The sequence below is a fragment of the Saimiri boliviensis genome, chromosome 5 (genome assembly GCF_048565385.1).
Source record: "Saimiri boliviensis isolate mSaiBol1 chromosome 5, mSaiBol1.pri, whole genome shotgun sequence".
Classification (NCBI taxonomy): domain Eukaryota; kingdom Metazoa; phylum Chordata; class Mammalia; order Primates; family Cebidae; genus Saimiri; species Saimiri boliviensis.
In genome coordinates this window covers 52722403-52743777 of record NC_133453.1, presented here as the reverse complement: position 1 = coordinate 52743777, position 21375 = coordinate 52722403, and the positions used below count along the sequence as shown (strand labels likewise).

The 21375-nt window shown below is 33.7% G+C and overlaps 1 pseudogene; it reads left to right on the top strand.

The window, feature by feature from the left end:
• The first annotated feature begins 3908 nt into the window (after positions 1-3908).
• Positions 3909-10992, top strand: LOC101046075 (E3 ubiquitin-protein ligase Mdm2 pseudogene; annotated as a pseudogene).
• Positions 10993-21375: the final 10383 nt, after the last annotated feature.

Here is a 21375-nt window from a genome sequence, read left to right as displayed (position 1 = left end):
AGTCCCAAATTAAAGAACCCATCATCACATTAATTTATTTGGCAGTAAATTCTGGAGCTGACAAATCATCATAGAGTTCAAGGGAACGCTATGAAGACTTGGACATTAGCTGTTGAAAAAGAAGGCTATATGTAAACAATAGGCAGAAGCAGTTCATCTTGATCTTCAGGATAAAGAGTAGAAACTTTCATTCACCTGTTTCTTCAAAACCCTCCTTTAGGTTCATTATAATCTGATGTGACCTGGATAGATGCTTTGGTATGGTATTCGAGGTACCGAACAAAAACAGATGGGACTCGGAAGATACCATCAATTGACTTTTTTTCCCCTCCCCCTTTTTTTTGTTTTTTTTTTGAGATGGAGTCTTGCTCTGTCTCCCAGCTCCCAGGCTGGAGTGCAGTGGCATGATCTTGGCTCACTGCAACCTTGGCCTCCCAGGTTCCAGTGATTCTGCTACTTCAGCCTCCCAAATAGCTGGTATTACAGGTACCCACCATCACACCTGGCTAATTTTTGTATTTTTAGTAAAGTTGGGTTTTTACCATGTTGGCCAGATTGGTCTCAAACTCCTGACCTCAGGTGATCAGCCCTTCCTTGGGCTCTCAAAGGGCTGGGATTACAGGTGTGAGCCACCATGTCCCCATCGATTGACTTTTAGTCCTGTCTGACATACAGTAGTTTATAAATATAAACTATCTTAAAGCAATTTAATCCTAAATCATTTTCAGAAAATTATACTCTTGGATTAAAAATGAAACAAAAGAAATTTAAAAAAAAACAATTGATAGTATCATGAAGATATTTCAGATGAAATAATATATCAACAGTATTTTAAGGCCAAGAATGTTAGATGACCAAATCTGAAGATCTGATAATGACATAGAAAGGGGAAAAGAAAAATTATAAATGTATTGACTGTTATTTAGCCATACACATTTGATTTACCTATTCAGTTCTTTTCTTTATTGAAAACTGATTTTTAAAATTTAGTATAAATTTATATTTAGAATGAATAAATTTACTATAAATAAAATAAATTAGCAATCGTAAAATGAACATTGGTTTTCTCTCTATTACTTGTTTCTATCTGTGATCATGGTCAAGCCACTTAATTTTCTTATATGAAAGATTCTCTGTAATTTTAATAAAAATTTTAATATTTCTATAGCAGTGGTATGAGCATTCATTAAGATCAGAGGTATATAAAGTCAGTGATTATGACTAGAAACTGTTTTAGATAAATAATTTCTATAAATAAATATGTTACCTAAAGACAACCTTCCAAATTTGCAATTTATAAAAATTCAAAATTTTTGTGATGAATTGTGTTTATCATCTATATTAATGTGAAGCTGAGAGGCAGTTATTGCATGTAATCCAGAATATTCAGAACATCTTTCCTTGATTGTGAAAAAGACTATAATTGAGTTGCTCTTGAAATATAATTGTGATACAAGGCATTTTTCTACATACATAAGATTGACTAACAGTCCAATCACTTATATTTAGCCATACGGTTATGAGTAGCTTGTAGCTGACTATGGATTTTACATTACAATTAGGAAGGACATACTTTTAAAAACCACAAGAGGAAATTTTACTTATGATGCATCACATTTTAAATTGTGATATATCCAAATCCATATTTAAGAAAACATTAAGCTTTCATCATATTTCTAAATTCATATTTTAAAAAGTAAAGCTTTTATCACATGCAGTACCCTTCAACCTATCTAACCACTAGAAGGATAAGATATTACTAAAAAAGGGATGAAAGGTGAAATTAAAAGAAATAAAGTACATTTTAACATGTGATATGGTTTGGCTGTGACCCCACCCAAATCTTGTCTTGAATTGTACTCCCATAATTTCCATGTGTTATGGGAGGTACCTGATGAGAGAGAATTGAATGGTTTCTCCCATATTGTTCTCCTGGTAGTGAATAAGTCTCACTAGATCTGATAGTTTTATCACGGGTTTCTGCTTTTGTATCCTCACCATTCTCTCTTTGCTTGCTGCCATCCATATAAGAAAGGACTTGCTCTTCCTTGCCTTTTGGCATGATTGTGAGGCTTTCCCACCCAGGTGGAATTTTAAGTCCAGTTAAACCTCTTTCTTTTGCAAGCTGTCCAGTCTTGAATATGTCCTTAACAGCAGCATGAACACAGACTAATAAAGAAAATTTGTACCAGTAAAGTATGGTGTTGCTACAAAGATACTCAAAAATGTGGAAGCAACTTTGGAGCAAGGTAACAGGCAGAGATTGGAACAGTTTGAAGGTCTCAGAAGAAGATAGGAAAATGTGGGAAAGTTTGGAACTTTCTAGAGACTTGTTGAACGACTTTGCCCAAAATGTTGATAGTGATATGGACAATAAGCTGAGGTGGTCTCAGATGGAGATGAGGAACTTGATGGGGACTGGAGCAAACATAACCCTTGTGGTGTTTCATTAAAGAGACTGGCAGTATTTTGCCCCTGTCTTAGAGATTTGTGGAACGTTGAACTTGAGAGAGATGATTTAAGGCGTCTGGTGGAAGAAATTTCTATGCAGCAAAGCATTCAAGAGGTGACTTGGGTGCAATTAAAGGCATTCAGTTTTATGAGGGAAACAGAGCACAAAAGTTAGGAAAATTTGCAGCCTAACAATGTGATAGAAAAGAAAATCACATTTTCTGAGGAGAAATTCAAGCAATTTGTGGAAATTTGCATAAGTAATGAGCCAAATATTAATCCCCAAGATAATAGGAAAAAACGTCTCCAGGGCATGTCAGAGGTCTTCGTAACAGCCCCTCCCATCACAGGCCTGAGGCCTAGGAGCAAAATATGGTTTTGTTGGCCAGGCCCAGGGTCCCCAGGTTGCTGGGTATTCAACCTAGGGACTTGATGTCATGTTTCCCAGTTGCTCCTGCCATGGCTGAAAGGGGCCAATGTAGAGCTTGGGCCATGGCTTCAGAGGGTACAAGCTGCAAACCTTGGCAACTTCCATGTTGTGTTGAGCCTGTGAATGTACACAATTCAAGAATTGAGGTTTGGAAACCTTCACCTAGATTTCAGATTTCAGAGGGTGCATGGAATGTTCGGATGTCCAGGCAGAAGTTTGCTGTAGGGGCAGGGCTTTCATGAAGAACCCATGCTAGGGTAGTGCAGAAGAAGAATGTGGAGTCAGAGCCCCCACACAGAATCCCTACTGGGGCACTTCCTAGTGGAGCTCTGAGAAGAGGGTTACCACCCTTTAGACCCCAGAATGGTAGATCCACTGAGAGCTTGCAGTGTGTGCCTGGAAAAGCCACAGACACTCAACACTAGCCCATGATAACAGCCGGGAAGGAGGTTGTACCCTGCAGAACCACATGAGCAATGCTGCTCAAGACCATGGGAACCTACCTCTTGCATCAGCATGACCTGGATGTTAGATGTGGAGTCAAAGGAGATCATTTTGGAGTTTTAAGATTTGACTGCCTCACCATATTTCGGATTTGCATGGATCCTGTAGCCTCTTTGCTTTAGCCAATTTCTTCCATTTTAAATGCCTGTATTTACCTAATCCCTGTACCCCCACTGTATCTAGAAAGTAACTAACTTGCCTTTGGTTTTACAGGCTTGTAGGTGGAAGAGATTTGCCTTGTCTCAGATAATACTTTGGACTGTGGACTTTTGAGTTAATGCTGAAACAAGTCAAGACTTTGGAGGGACTGATGAGAAGGCATGATTGGTTTTGAAATATGAAGATATGAGATTTGGGATGGGCTAGGGTCAGAATGATATGATTTGGCTGTGTCCTCACCCAAATTTCATCTTGAGTTGTACTCCCACAATTCACACATGTTGTGGGAGAAACCTAGTGAGAGATAATTGAATCATGGGGCAGTTTCCCTATGCTGATCTCATGGTAGTGTATAAGTCTCACGATGGTTTATCAGAGGTTTCTTCTTTTTCATCTTTCTCATTCTCTTTTTCTTGCTGCCATCCATGCAAAACGGTACTTAATTCTCCTTGCCTTCCACCATGATTGTGAGACTTCCCCAGCTATGCCGATCTGCCAGTCCAATTAAACCTCTTTCTCTGTAAATTGCCCAGTCTTGGGTAAATCTTTATTGGCAGTGTACAAACAGACTAATACAAAATGATTTAAATGTTATAATCCTTAAAGACAGGAATAGGTCCTATTTAAAATATGTGTGTATATAATTTTTATAAACCTTATTAATTAAGTATAGGTCTTCTTTTAAAGGTACAATTCAATAAAACATATCAAATGTATTTTGGGAAACAAATACAATGTTTTTTCCCACAAAATCCAACCCCTACTATTGTGTTCAATTTCACATTCATCCTGCTCTTTATCTTCACTTGAGCCACACTGGTCTTTTTATAAATAAAGCTCTCAAATCCTACATGAGGCAGTAGGCTCTTGTCCAGAGGTCCCTCAAACTGGAATACTTTTCCTGCTTTGTCTGGTTACTCTTCCACCAAATCTTAACTCTCAATTAGTTTAATCCTGCTGACTCTCTAATTTATTTATTCATTTGATGCCATGATCTTCGTGTTTGACATGACCACTGCTCAACACTTTTTACTGTTATTATATATTTATCTTTTTAAATTATACTTTAAGTTTTGGGGTACATGTGCAGAATGTACAGATTTCATCCCCCTGTCATCTACATTAGGTATTTCTCCTAATGTTATTCCTCCCCAATACCCCCACACCTCTGCTATCCCTCCGCTGGTCCCCCTACCCCCAACAGGCAGCAATGTGTGATTTTCTTTTCCCTGTGTTCGTGTGTTCTCATTGTTCAACATCCACTTATGAGTGAGAACATGCGATGTTTTATCTTCTGTTCTTGTGTCAATTTGCTGAGAATAATGGTTTCCAGCTTCATCTATGTCCCTGCAAAGAACATGAACTCATCCTTTTTTATGGCTGCATAGTATTCCATGGTGTATATGTGTCACATTTTCTTTATCCAGTCTATCACTGATGGGCTTTTGGGTTGGTTCCAAGTCTTTCCTATATTAAACAGTGCTGCAATAAACATATGTGTGCATGTGTCTTTATAACGGAATGATTTATATTCCTTTGGGTATATACCCAGTAATGGAATTCCTGGGTTAAATGGCATTTCTATATCTAGATCCTTGAGGAATCGCCACACTGTCTTTCACAATGGTTGAACTAATCTACACTCCTACCGACATTGTAAATTGATTCCTATTTCTTCGCATTCTGTCCAGCATCTGTTGTCTCTTGATTTTTTAAAATTATCATCATTCTAACTGGTGTGAGGTGGTATCTCAATATGGTTTTATTTGCATTTCTCTAATGACCAGTGGTGATGAGCTTTTTTCCATATGTTTATTGGCTGCGTAAATGTCTTCTTTTGAAAAATGTCTGTTCATATCCTTTGCCCACTTTTGGATGGGGTTGTTTATTTTTTTCTTGTAAGTTTGTTTAAGTTATTTGTAGATTCTAGATATTAGCCCTTTGTCATATGGGTAGATTGCAAAATTTTTTCCCATTTTATTGATTGTGGTTTAATCTAATGATAGTTGTTTTTGCTGTGCAGAAGCTCTTAAGTTTAATTAGTTCCCATCTGTCTATTTTGGCTTTTGTTGCCATTGCTTTTGGTGTTTTAGTCATGAAGTCCTTGCCTATGCCTATGTCCTCAATGGCATTGCCTAGGTTTTCTTCTAGGGTTTTTATGGTGTTAAGTCTTATGTTTAAATCTTCAACCCATCTGGAGTTAATTTTTGTATAAGGTCTATTCTTTATTACTATTTTTTATTTAAAGTCAACTAACCTAAAACTCATTTAAATGAATATTTCTAAGTCTACCATAGGGGCTTAGATATATATGTAGTCCTTACTATTTTACAAATAGTCTTGCTAGTAGCTTCCCGGCAATATAATCACTAACAGATTACCAAATTCTATGTCTACCAGAAGCATCAGAGCAGCCTGTTAATCCTTTGTGGATTTTACAAGTATATTTAGACTATGTGACTGTGAGTGGGCCTTACATTTATTAACTTTAAAAACCATCATAAAACATCCAAAAATTGCAGTGAGAAAAGTATTTGCTTGCCTGGAAATTTTCCCCCAATGAGAAATGAAAAAAGTATCTGATATTTATATAGCTATTGTCTTTCTTTTGGTTGAATAATTAAATACTTTGAAAGTATTTTGAATTTTAATATTCTTGTGTTTTATATTTAAGCTGTTTCTCTTGAGAGCAAAATAGCATTGAATTTTCTTGAGCAGACAATCCTTTTCTTTTAATTGAAATGTTTACTATACTTGCATTTATTGTAGTTACTGGTATATTTATATAAATTTAACATCTTACTTTTTTTTGCTCTTTTACATGTCTGACTTATATTTCATTTCATTTTATCTTTTTAATCTTATCTTTTTTGCACTAATTAGCATTAGATTTCAGCTTTGTTCTTTATTATATTTTTACATTCTTTAACGATTTTTAAAGACTAGAGATTTTATGCTAGAGATTAAATGTCATACCTCTGATAAGAATCTAATATATAAATTTGTACTCTTCACACTTATTAGAGCAAATACATATGAAAACTTACTTTAATTCACTTAAATTTAAGATGTATTTTGTGTATTTTAACTTTTAAAAGTCACTAAGGAATGGAAACATGCCATTCCTAGTACATTCGATTTTCATTTCTGAGTTTCAATATTGTGATATAATAAAGTATTTTGGAGTTTAAAATTTTTTTTATTGCATTTTAGGTTTTGGGGTACATGTGAAGAACATGCAAGATTGTTGCATAGGCACACACATGGCAGTTTGGTTTGCTGTTTTCCGTCGTCCCCTCACCTGTATCTGTCATTTCTCCCCATGCTATCTCTTCACACCTCCCCAGCCCCCGTTCCTCCCCCATTTCCCCCCAACGGACCCCAGTGTGTAGTGCTCCCCTCCCTGTGTCCATGTGTTCTCATTGTTCAACACCCGCCTATGAGTGAGAATATATGGTGTTTGATTTTCTGCTCCTGTGCCAGTTTGCTTAGAATGATGGTTTCCAGGTTCATCCATGTCCCTACAAAGGACGTGAACTCATCGTTTTTGATGGTTGCGTAATATTCCATGGTGTATATGTACCACATTTTCCCTATCCAGTCTATCATCGTTGGGCATTTGGGTTGGGTCCAGGTCTTTGCTATTGTAAACAGTGCTGCAATGAACATTCATGTGCACGTGTCCTTGTAGTAGAATGATTTATAATCCTTTGGATATATACCCAGTAATGGAATTGCTGGGTCAAATGGGATTTCTATTTTTAGGTCCTTGAGGAATCGCCACACTGTCTTCCACAATGGCTGAATTAATTTACATTCCCACCAACAGTGTAAAAGTGTTCCTATTTCTCCACATCCTCTCCAGCATCTGTTGTTTCCAGATTTTTTAATGATTGCCATTCTAACTGGTGTGAGATGGTATCTCAATGTGGTTTTGATTTGCATTTCTCTGATGACCAGTGATGATGAGCATTTTTTCATATGTTTGTTGGCCTCCTGTATGTCTTCTTTTGTAAAGTATCTGTTCATATCCTTCACCCATTTTTGAATGGGCTTGTTTGTTTTTTTTCTTGTAGATCTGCTTTAGTTCTTTGTAAATTCTGGATATCAGCCCCTTGTCAGATGGGTAGACTGCAAAAATTTTTTCCCATTCTGTTGGTTGCCGATTCACTTTACTGACTGTTTCTTTTGCCGCGCTGAAGCTGTGGAGTTTGATTAGGTCCCATTTGTCTATTTTGGCTTTTGTTGACCTTGCTTTTGGCGTTTTGGTCATGAAGTCCTTGCCTACACCTATGTCCTGAATGGTTTTGCCTAGATTTTCTTCTAGGGTTTTTATGGTGTTAGGTCTGATGTTTAAGTCTTTAATCCATCTGGAGTTTAAAAATTTTTTAATAAATAACTGGCTCAGATTTGGATACCAGAAGTGGTGTGCTGCCATAACAGAAATCTGAAATATGAAGCACTGTCTCTGAGTCTCAGAGACACAGAGAAGGTGGAATTTCCTAAAGAGTACGTAGTGAAAAGTTGAATTAAGTGATAAAATTGTTATCAGTGATATATGACTTGTGACTAGAATTTCCACAGACTTTGTTCTACTTGGTGTCTACCATGACTATTTTGCAAATTCATTAATTGCCCCACATGAAACTGAACTTATTATCATGTCAGAATGCACAAGAGCTTTGATCAGCATGAGGAAAACATAAACCAAAATTATCCATTATCCATATGGTGGAATTACCAGTTCATCAATAATCTGTTCAAACTCATAATTATTAATATTGTTTCTTATTTAAACTTAGATTTTTCCATTTTTCATAAATAATTGAGGCCAAATACTGTTTTATAATTTACAAAACAATAAAAGAGGTTATTGAAATAAATAGTTCCTTAAAATCACTTCTATGTATTTCATATTTTAGACATGGGGAATCTTAAAAAATGGAACCCCAAATTCCTCTCAAAACTAAACATTTTAAAATCATTATTTTCAAGAACATTTTTTAAACAAGAATGTTCTGTCAATTTGATAAACATCTGCATACTGACATTGGTTTCTCCTTAAGAATTGAATAGACTCAAGTATTATGTATGTTAATAAAATAATAAAAATCAAAACAAGTGCTATACTGTGTTCTCATTGCATAGGGCAAAAGCAGTGTTTTGGCAGATAGGATAAAAACAAAATCACATAAAAATATTTTTTTTTTAAGCTGAAGAAAATATTTCTCCAAAAGATAATGCATAATTATAAAACTTTCAGTGAATAATCTATAAAAATTTTGGGGGAATAGATTGTATTTTTTGAAAAGGACTTATGTTGTCAAAAATTAGTTATGCTCAACCACCTGAATACATTTAATATTATTCTGTCTTGAGTAACTGAATTGTGAGGCAAATCTTTGACCCATTTCTTAAGTTTCTCTTGTTTAGTGACAGCGAAGCAGAAACTCTAATTAAACTAATCAAAAGACAGTTGGGGATGATGAATTGTGTTTACATGAAAACTAGTGAGGCTGTTCTGGTCAGAAAATAATTCATCATCTAGTAAAAAAAATTAGTCAAAAGTACACATTTCGCTGTTGATGTCATGCAGAACATCTTTCAATAATTCGTTTCCTCCTTCCATTTCAGCAGATTTTACATTTTTTGCCATCTGTTTAGAGTAGACATAGTGCTGATGTCTAATCAGTTAATGCACAGTATGTTTCACATGTAGATTTCTCTGAGTTATCAAGTGCCCTTAGCCAACAGCATAATGGTTCACTGATGATATTCAGATATGAAGCAGTTCCCAGAAAAAAAATCTGGTTACCTGTGGTAGTCATAATTGTTTATCAAATATTTCCAGTACTCTAACCCCCAATCTCCCTACCTTCCAGACTCCTAGTAGTGTGGCCCTGCTGTCTCTTGTGGTTGGAAGTGGTTTGGTTCCTAGTTTAGGTCAATGAGGCACAAGCATTTAATTGTTGAAGTCAGAACTTAGCATGAACTTGCTACAGCAAGAACTCTTAGATCCTTTATCTTTCTTGTGACATGGGAGCCAATATGATGTGCAAAGATGACCACTCCATCGTCCAAAGTCTCTGAGTGATTGTAATAAACAAAGGCCCCATGAGGGACATAGAACATAAACAAGAAATAAATCTTTGTTATTTAAAGCCTCTGAGATGCTGGGGATTGTTTGCTACTGCAATAATTCTCAACTCAAATCCATATCACTGCAATAATTCTCAACTCAAATCCATATCACCTAAGACTTTCTTTTTTTTTTTTTCTGGGGGTTATATAGTTAGAAATACAATTATCTTATAGACAGGTCAACTAGGGGAAATAAGTTAGCAAAATTATTTGAACTGATTGTGTGCATACTGGGCAGGACTTACTTCTTTACTTTAGCTTCTTTGCACATGTAAAGCAGGCCATAAGATGCCCTGTTTTGCCATGGACAACACAACCATTTCTAGGTCGACCTTGACAAATCACACACGGTTCAATGGCATTAAGGGGCAAACTAGATTCCATACTTCCTTCTTTGTCTTGTATTTCTTCCCTTTCAAACTCTTTCACATCTTGGCTACTATAAATAATGCTACTAGAAGTTGGTGGCTGAGACTCACTTTCTTGTGATTGTGAGGTTTGTGTAATTTTATCATCATTTTCCTCAACACACAACTCTTTGGAATCATTGCAGCTGTCACTTTGTAGGTGATCAAAGGGACCCTGTGCAAGAGCTGCAGGAAAAGAAACCTTCATCTTCACATTTGGTTTCTAGACCATCTACCTTATCTAGAAGGAGAACAATTAGTGAGATAGAAGAAAATTTAGATTAATTATCTGGTGAATGGCAAAGAAAATGCCACAAATCTGATTGTATTGGCCTTTCCTTTGATGAAAGCCTGGCTCTGTGTAGTAAGGGAGATATGTTGTAAAAGAAGCAGTAGCAGTGAATCTACAGGGATGCCATTGAATCTGAATCTTGATGCTGGTGTAAGTGAACATTCAAGTGATTGGTTGGATCGGGATTCAGTTTCAGATCAGTTTAGTGTAGAATTTGAAGTTGAATCTTTCGACTCAGAAGACCATAGCCTTAGTGAACAAGGACAAGAACTCTCAGATGAAGGTGATGAGGTATATTGAGTTACTGTGTATTAGGCAGGCGAGAGTGATACAAATTCATTTGAAGAAGATCCTGAAATATCCTTAGCTGACTACTGGAAATGCACTTCATGCAATGAAATGAATCCCCCGCTCTGTCACATTGAAACAGATGTTAGGCCCTTCAGTGAGAATTGGCTTCCTGAAGATAAAGGGAAAGATAAAGGGGAAATCTCTGAGAAAGCCAAACTGGAAAACTCAACACTGATGAGGATTTTGATGTTCCTGATTGTAAGAAAACTACAGTGAATGATTCACCTATGACTTTCAAAGTAGATTTCTATTTGTAAGAGTATAGCATTTGTTTTGCAGAAATCAGTGGTGCATTATTTATTTATTCATATATCGTAAAGTCTCCAAATGGTATATTAGTTTGATGGAGAGATATTTTGTGTCAAAAGCTCTTACTTCAGGTAAATTTACTGTCTAAAAAGTACATATATATCTTTATTCACACGCACTAGCTTCTTGTTTCCTTGCACCAAGAAAAATGTTATACTGTTGAATGATAGGATTAAAGAAGTCTTTCTTAATTGTGGTCTACCATCAAGAGCATCACAATTGATGACTTTGCTTATTAAAAATGCAGATTTCCCCAAAACCTCATTTCAGATCTACTGAATCTGAATTACAGGAGATTTGTAGCTGTACGGAAAACAAGTATTTCCAACAAGTTATCCAGATGTTTCTAATACATAGCAATATTTGAGAATCATAGCTTCCTGAACACTTTCATACAAAATTATCATATTTATTTAGAGCATTAAAGTATCAGCCAATTCATGTAACTTATAGTATGAAGAGAATGTTGATGGACAAATTTATAAAACTTGAACAATAAATATTATTTTAGACCCAAACTAAATTTTTAACTTTTTTCACAGCCTTAAAAGCTTGGAACAATTCTTGTGTTTGATTTAGCTTTTTGCTTACAAACTAAATTGTTGAACTGTGCTGTGCATCTCTTTGTATCAAAGGCTGGAAAATAGTGGCTGAGTAGAGTTTACATAAAATACAATAAAATCTGTTGTAGAATGACAGGTTTAAGCTGTCTTCACTTGTGAGTTGCCAAATTTTCAAGATAGCCCTATTGCTTTCTTTGTATGAGAAATACTGTAAGTTGCACCTCAAACTTCTGTTTACAGAAGTATTTTAAGGGCTACAATATAATGATATCATCCAAATTGGTGTTGTTCTGCCATGAAGAAGTCTTAAAAATGCAAAGATCAGGTTAGATTTTATCAAAATTCTTTTACACATTTCCAAACAGAATCAACATTATTGCCATTCTTGACCTCGATTGTTCTCAAAAGCATTATTATCAATTAGCATAGGAATTAATGACTCAAGATATTTTATTGGTGGGGAAAACAGATGTTTGTGCTGACACATTTTTGCAGTTTTGGTAGCATGCCATGATAGACACAGTTAAAGTCTATTTACATCCATTATATATTGCCATGTTAGGGAATTTTAAAAAGTAGTATTCAGTAGTTACATATCTACTTGAATGAATTTGGAAAATGATTCTACATTAATGCCAGTACTTTTATAAATATTCCCAAAATAACTATGCAGATGATCCTGTCACTCTTTCTGGTGTAATAACAGAATAGTTAAAATATTTTTTGAGTAGCAAGTGCTATGTATAAATTGTCTCATTTATTTCTTACAGTGACTCTATGGGGTGAATACTATTACCATCTCTGTTTAATACAAGAGCAAACTGAGGTTCATAGAAGTTAAGTAAATTTCTCAATTAGTTTATACTTTGTTGTTCAGCTTTGCATGTGACATTCCCCTTTCAAGACTGAAAACCAAAAAGAAATTATTCAATAGCTAGATGATCACTGATGGATTATATTGGCAGTTCTAATGTCACATTTTATACATAAATGCATATGCCTTTCTACACAAGAAAAATAATATGAATATATTTTAGATAAGAATATGAAAAAATGTATTTTTAACCATGTCTTGAAGTAACATTGATCATTCAATACTAACTCATCTTTTGATGATTTACTAATTGATATTTCCTAACATCAAACCAATACATATTGAGTATGTTATGAGCAATGTTGTATGTTCTAGAGATGTATCAGTTGAACTAAACAATTCTTTTCTTCAAGGAGTTTATATCGTAAAAGTTCAGTGATCTGTGAAAACAAACATTCAATAAACATACATAATTTCTATTGCATATTATATAGTGATAAGAACTATGGAAAACAAGAGGAACAGAAAAGACTATATTGAATTATAAATACTGTAAATGAGTGGTGAGAATGAAATTTAAACTACAGCACTCTGGAGGGTGCCACTGAGGATGGACGTGGAGCAAAGACTCAAAACAGGCTAGGAAGAATTAGTTCTATAAAATTTTTAAATATCTGGCCCTACATAAGTTACAAAGATACATTTAAATGTATTTAAGCACTATTATCTGTCTCTATTTCATAAAATTTTGTATGCATTTTCCTCACCATTAAACATCTCTACAATATGGATACATCTTACTAAATAGTTGTTATAAGGACTACATTATGCATAAATGTAAAGTCCTTTAATGTTTCTGGCATGTAGTAAGTGCTTTATAAGTACTGCTGTGCTTATTCTCTCCCTCAATTCTTAAAAATAACATCTTGCTTCCAGCACATTAGAGGTGCATTCTTCCTGAAAAGTATATTCCTTTCAAATAAAACATTATTTTTTATAATTACCTTTTGCTGCTTTGGAAGATTTCAGGAAAGAGTTTTTATTTTGTCATTCTGTTTTGGAATTTTGCATATTATGATTTGTCTTAGCACTTTTCAAGTTTTATGTCCATGCACTTTTCCCAAAATTAATTGTTTCTCAAGGAGTTTATGTCATCGATGGCTGGCAGTATAGGATGTTTGATGAAAATAGTATTAATTGAGAAGAAAATATTCTATGATAAAAGAAAAGACAAGCTGAAAATGAACTAAGATGTTAAAGCAACTACAAAATAAAATGTCTGAGACAAGAGGCAGAATATATTTTAGCATTTGAATGTTTTTTCATGGCCTAGATGCTCATACATTTCCTCTAAATAATATGCTCAAAATCATATAAAGCAGTTAAAAGACAATCAAAAAGATTTCTGAATTTCTTGTTTTCTTAAAATGTCTTCTACATTTTTGTTTTTAAATATGCGTGAATCACTAGATCAATAGTGGGCATTCTCCACTAATAAGTCTCAAATTTATAAGTATATCATGGATTTTTAAAAATACATGGCAGAATGAAATTATTTTCCTTTATAACATGCCTGTTTCATTAGTCACTATAATATATATCACCAGGAAACTTATATACTTTTTGTGAGGGAATAGGCTCAGAAAAATTAAGAAAGGCCTTAATCACATTAAATCAATTATTTTTATTGGAAAATTCATAGCCCTTAAATAACAATACAATCATATATTATATAATTATGCCATACTCTGAACAGGATTAAAATATACTTTTTGGCATACTTGAAATGAATGTAATTCTTTATTTATTATCCCAAATGCAGAATAGTTTCTGGAACAAAAAGATTGGTTATTAATCTTAAGTATTAGCATAATACAAATTTTTGACTAATGGTGAAAATATTCCTTCATTTTTTAACATTTAGGATAGGAATTTATGAGTCAGTAAATAAAAATGAAAGGCAATCAGCAGCAAGAATCAACAGCGATGGCAAAATGGTTTTAATGCTGTTGCTTGTCATATTTTTTTTTAGGAAATGATGCTCCCAACATGATGAGCAATAATGGACAACTGTGTTAGTTAAGATTGGTTGTATTATTTAAATTAATCACAATGTATTATTTCTCTGATGGCTTATAAGCCAGAAGGTTGATAGAGGGATGTCAGTATTATTTGTACTAATTTGTCTCCATGTATTATTTCCTCCAAATAAAGTAACAGAATTTTGTTGCTCACACAAAGTGCCATGAGTTATATTCATAAAACAATTCGCAAGGGATGCCTATGGACACACTCTAGTTTACAAAATTCTGATTTGAAACAAATGAGGAACGATTATAAAAGACAATATTATCTGGAGATTGACTTTAGTTTTCATTTGCCTGCTTTTTTACTTCTTTAATCAAGTCTTAATTCCATATTCCATATCCATTTATTAATTACCTGCTTACTACGGGACCATATCACTATGCTGGACCTAACTTAATACTAGAGAAAATGAAAGTATGCTCTGGTTAAAAAGACACACACAAATGCACACACGTGCACACACACGCATCTAAATATTAATATATGTGTATATAAACACACTAACATACATACACACATATACGTATATGTGTAAAAACAGTAAAAGCAAAAGATAATAGATATAAAATGTATAAGCACTAGAATTTCACAATAAAATCTGTGTATCTGTGAATTGTAAGATAAAAACCATATTGAGGCATTGGTTACTTGGAGGAAGTATTAGAGGAAGTATAAATAAAATTCAGAAGGTAAGAATTTCTGGAAAGTGAAAAGTTTATTCAATGACCCCCATAGGAAAGAAAATCAAGATTTCAATATTAGGAGATAAGAAAATTGCTTGGAGGGGGCAAATAAAATGAGATAAATGGTAAATAGAGATCAATTACAAATATATTATACTGAGATATTTTCTTTAATATCTTTTAAGTAATCAGTTATGGGTGATTTTGATGATGATAGTGGTAACAACGAAATGACATGGTGAAATTTGCAATAAATTTGGGATTGAAAAGCAATGTGTACTTGGAATCCATACAAGGTACCAATAGTTTTGCAAGTTAGAAAAATTAAGACAATGCCATAGTGTTGCAAGATATAGCAATAACATGTTCCATGTGATTCTCTCCTCACATTTAAAATCACTTTTTATTTGCAGCTGTTAATGTAAGCCTTGATATTTCCAGCACTATTTAAATTGCTTTGTAAGAATGTTATTTTTATACTTGTAAATATTTGTTAATTCTAAAGAAAATTGCCACTATGTGACACAATAAAATTCATAAATCTCATGAATAGGAAATCAAAGAAATACTGTGTGTGCAACTAAAAACAAAAAATTACAATCTAAGGATGTATTTTCAGATAAATAAATTACTACAAATGAGTTGCTAATGAAGTATTCTAGATTGTCCATTGAAGTTCTGAAAAGAAAATTATCTGACCTCTGAAATTGCCTTATAGGGACTAATTATTTATATAGAACAAATTAGCTCAATAAAAATAAATGATATTTGTACATATAAAATAGGACAATGTCAATTAAATAGCAAATGACATAATTTTGCATATATAAGAAAATTATGAGAAGTGATATTGCCCAGGAAATAATTTATTTTCTAATATATATACCTGTAGATAAAAAAATTAAAATTATTGCTGTAATGAAACTCACTATTTTTGAAGGAAAATCTAAAACTGTCCAAAATACACTGAAGTACTTGTGCCAAATGGATGAACTGAGTTCAATAGCATTAAAATTTTATTTCCAGCAAAGCAAGAATATTATCTATTCATTATTGAGATCAATCACATTTATATCTTCCTTTGTTCATCACAGGCCTCAAATTATAAATAATTAGGGATCATCAAAAATATACATAAAATAAGAATGGTTGATTATATTAGTTTGCTATTTGTTAATTTTCTGCATGAAACAGACATAACTTAGGTTACTTTAGAGGGTGGGGCTTTAGTTTAAGGATATAGAGAACAGTTAGGAAATCTAGGAAATAATCTTATTGGCATAGTCTGCATTCAAGTATTGTTGGGCATGTTTGAGATGCCACAAAAAAATCTGAAAATGCAAATCCAACTTTGAAAGTTTTGAAAATCTCAAAATGCAAATCCAACTTCTTAAATTTTCTTAAGTATCTTCGTTCTATTTTTCCTGTATTTTTTTCTAATAACTGTGTTGATTGCCCCTTCTGTAGTCTGCTTCCTTTTATATTTGGCCTTCTGCTGTTTATATCAGCATTTGCATTGCTGTATTTCATGTGAGGAACTTCTGCTCAAGAACTACAAAAGCACAATGGGTTAGCTAGCAAGTCCCTGAGTCTTTGGGCAGAATTCTAATGCTTGCCTAGTCAGCTGCCTTTGGAAACAAATCTCCAATGAAAGCAGATATGTCTAAGCAGGGATGGTTGAAAAGTTCAAAGTTTTAGAAGCCTAGCATAGGGAGTGTATACAGAATCTCATGATTTGATTTAAAAAAATAGCCCTGAAAGCTTTCCAAAATAAGATATAAATGTCTCCTCTGTCACTGAAAATGGCAATTACCAAGTACAGGACAACAAATATTGCCAAAAGAAGTTATTATACAAGAAGGACCCAAACTAACAAGTGACATAATTATGACAGTTTTTTGAGTAAGAAAATACTTTTTCCATTGATATTTATAAGACTCATTTGAGAGTGATTTCCTCTCTTTTATGCAATCATGTTACTTAGTATTTCAATTAATATTATTTTCATTATTATTATCATTCAAAAACTGATTGTGTTTCATTGATACAATGAGTGTCTATAAGAATTCTCAGATTTTCTCAAGACTTTTCCACAACAAACAGCTCTACCACAACAAACAGCTCTACCACAGGAATACTAAACGTTAGTAGGACTGACAGCACAAAGTACAGACAAACAGGCAACTCTAAATATAAATATCCCTCAAGTAAAAGGCTTATCTATAATTAAATATTTTATTTATTTTTTAAAATCTAAATTATATTAAAAGTGACAAATATGTATTTATTAAAATTATATCCAAAATAGATCTATACTTAGAATATTCACTAACATATAATTTATTCAAAATATTATAGACTCTGTTTTTGGCCTAATCACTTTTTATTATGCTAATAATTTAAAACACTTTTAATAATTTTGATAAAATAATATTTTCTATGTTAATGCTAAAAATATTAACTTATTCTATAGTTTAAAATAAATGTATTTATTGAAGTAGTGGGCAAACATTAGGTCTATGTTCAACACACATTGAAGTTACCATATTATTTCTACTCCTATTACAGTATGTCCAAAGAATGTCCAAACATGTGTAGGGGTTTCCTTGCAGTCTGCATGTTTGACTATTTATTATATCTTCTATTGCTATCAAAAAATTAATGAAATGCCAGATTTCAACTTAAGTGAATACTTTGTCATGCTTAAGGAAAAAGGCTATCATAAACAATTCCAGTTCCAGGAATAAAAATGTCAAAATATTTATTGTATAAAACCACTGCAGATGTGGTTTAAAATAAAATGCTAGTAGCATCTTTGTTCTTCCATTATCATCTGAAATGAGAATTAAAAGTAAAAAGTAAATTATTTTCTAATAAAATTAATAGTGAGATAATTTCTTTGTAACACACTAATTAGCAAGTTATGTTAAAATATAGTTCAAAATGTGATAAATTTCTTAGACTTCTGTTTACCAAATAAGTTACATTTTCATTGATTTTTTCAGTCAAAAGAAATTCTTGAATTTAGACAATTAGTCCCATTTATAAAAACAATAAATATACTGTTACTAAAAATAATATTAAAATTACAGTAAGTATAAATAAATACTATTAAAATTTTGTTACATTTATTTTTTAAACTTTAAAAATATAGTTATAAGATTACATTTGATTTTCTGATATGATCACCTATATATCTTGGACAACAGTTTTTTTATTTTAATCCAATGGATAACGATGCTTTCAATTTTTCTGCCAGCAACCCACAATGTGTAGTCACAGTCAGCAAGGTATAGACTTGTGGCTACTTTCCTGGGTGTGTAACAATGATCTCTCTACTTTGGCAAGATCTTCTTCTGTGTTTCTTTATTTGTTCTATGAAAATTTTATGACATCAACTGACAACACTGTTCTAGGAACAAGGGTTTCACATTGGACATGCCCTCACATTTTATTGTAGAGAGTTAGACAATGAATAAGCCAACAACCAGATAAGATAATTCCACATCATGATGACTGCTCATAAGACACCTCTTTTGTTGATAAATCTATGGGGTATTAGGCTACAGATTTAATTGTGTGTTGAGAAGCTACATTAGCTTAGACTGTGCCTTTCTAGGCAGCCAATATTTAATTTAAAGCTGAGCATTAAAAAGGGTCCAGGCATGGGGAGTATTCCATAAAAAGAGACAGCAGATACAAAAGACTAAAGCAGCAATGAACTTTGTGGACATGATATTTTTGAAAATGGCTTTGAGGCTTTTCTATGGGAAAATATTTAGAGCTGTGTGAACCTACTAAGAAATTACTTATTGCTTGAACACATTATTCTCTGAAACTTTAGTGAACTTGTCAGGACGATGATGAACAAGCAATCAATAAACTGGTCTATCACATAACATCAAGAATTCATCTTGTTAGACTTACCTGTCATGCAGTACCCTCTGTGAAAAACAGGGCAACAATGAATGGGAGAGATTAGTTAAATTATGTCCAGTTTCTAAACTCACTCAAGAGAGTTGCCACTCTTTTATACTTCCTTTGTTCATTCCTATACCCTTTTATTTGCTTGCCTGAGTGCCTATGGTCAAATAACAGATTTTAGACTTCCACAAAGATGGTGATGGGGTAGAAAGATAGAGTACATTTCGAATTATTACACATTTAAAAATAAAACTTCTTAGGAGTCTCCGTTAAAAGGTTAGACTGGGAAAGAGAGTTGAGTTATTTGCATAATTAAACATTATAAATGTATTTTTCAGTTCAAACAGATCCTACTATTTTTGACCCCAATTAACATAATTAATCAAGGACTAATCTACATATCACACTTTGACAGTCTTAGTAAGTGGCCAGTTAACATCAGTCACTGCCAATCATATTTATTTATTTATTTATTTATTTATTTTTATTTTTGGAGACAAGGTCTTACTCTGTCTCCCAGGCTGTAGTGCAGCGGTGCAATCACAGCTCACTGCAGCCTCAAACTCCTGGACTCAAGCAGCCCTGCCACCTCAGCCTTTTAAGTAACTGGAACTACAAATGCACACCACCACACCCAGTTAATACCAATTTTATTTCTTTGGTTTTTCAACAGGCCTGTTTATTCTGTGGAATGAACCTCATATGTTTAAACTGTGCTACCAAACATGGATAAATCGGCAGTTGCAATGAAATTAGAAAGTTAAAAATATGTTTTTATAATATAAAAGTCTAATATATTCAGAGGCAGCATGAAATTTTACAAAATGTGGAATTTTTAATAAGTAACATCTATATATTTATTCACATATATACATATATATTATTTCATGAGAAAATGTAGGTATTTAGGATTTAAATAGTTTATGCATTTGATTTCTTAATCTATTCAAATAATTCAAGAGACTTACTTTACATGAGAATTAAATAAGCAATTAAATGCCAGCCTACCTTAACCTTTAAGAGAGATCAACAAAATGGGCTTTATAAAAGATTAACATATACAATTATGTTTCTTTTACATATGCAAAAAATTAAAACAATTTTTTTTTTTGTTCAGAATTTAAAAGGACAACAACTATGGAGAAAATTGAAACTACTGAGACCTGATAATGGCCAGATACACATAAAACATAATAAATATTGAAAGTGGCATTTCAAATCAAGGGGCAAAATATGGACTACGCACTAAGCGATGTAGAGTGAGGCTCATTCCGGTCAAGCTCTTAGGTTGCTGAGATTCAATGACTGATCAAGGCCAACACCAGACAACACTGATGGCCATTTCAGCTTCAGACCTCTCCCACTGGGTTAAGTGAGGCTGAGATCTACATCACAGCTCAGCTTCTCCCTCTGGACCATCTGGACTCCTTCCTTGCTATTTTATAGGTGGTGCTCCATGATAAACAACATCCAGCACATAAATCAATACCTCAGAATCTCTTTCCCAGAGAACCCAATCTGTAGCACACTCATAATTCAGAGTTACGCCATATGAAGAATATTTTATTACCTGGAGGACAAGAAACATAAGGTATAACAGTCTTGTATAACTGGAAGTAGATTGGCCATGATTAGACATAACCCCATTTTTTATAAGCCAAATGAGACTGTGAACTCTGACTGAAAAGACCTAGAACACTTATTTCTTTGTTCTAAAATGCACTCACTTGTTAACTCCCTTATGAAAATATCCACAATAGGCAAAACTACCTATAGAAAATAATTTTTAGTAATATGGACTATACTTATATCAAAAGTTTTTGTTAGAATAATTTACATTGAATAATAATCTGGGCTGGTCCAAGTGCAGTGGTGTTTACAACTAATTGATCACGACCAGTTATCGATTTCTTTGTTCCTTCTCCACTCCCACTGCTTCTCTCGGCTAGCCTTTAAAAATTAAAATAAGGGCCGGGTGCAGTGGCTCACGCCTGTAATCCCAGCACTTTGGGAGGCCAAGGCGGGTGGATCACCTGGTCAAGAGATTGAGGCTATCCTGGTCAACATGGTGAAACCCTGTCTCTACTAAAAATACAAAAAATTAGCTGGGCATGGTGGTACGTGCCTGTAGTCCCAGCTACTCAGGAGGCTGAGGCAGGAGAATTGCCTGAACCCAGGAGGCGGAGGTTGCCGTGAGCCAAGATCGTGCCATTGCACTCCAGCCTGGGTAGCAAGTGTGGAACTCCATCTCAAAAAAAA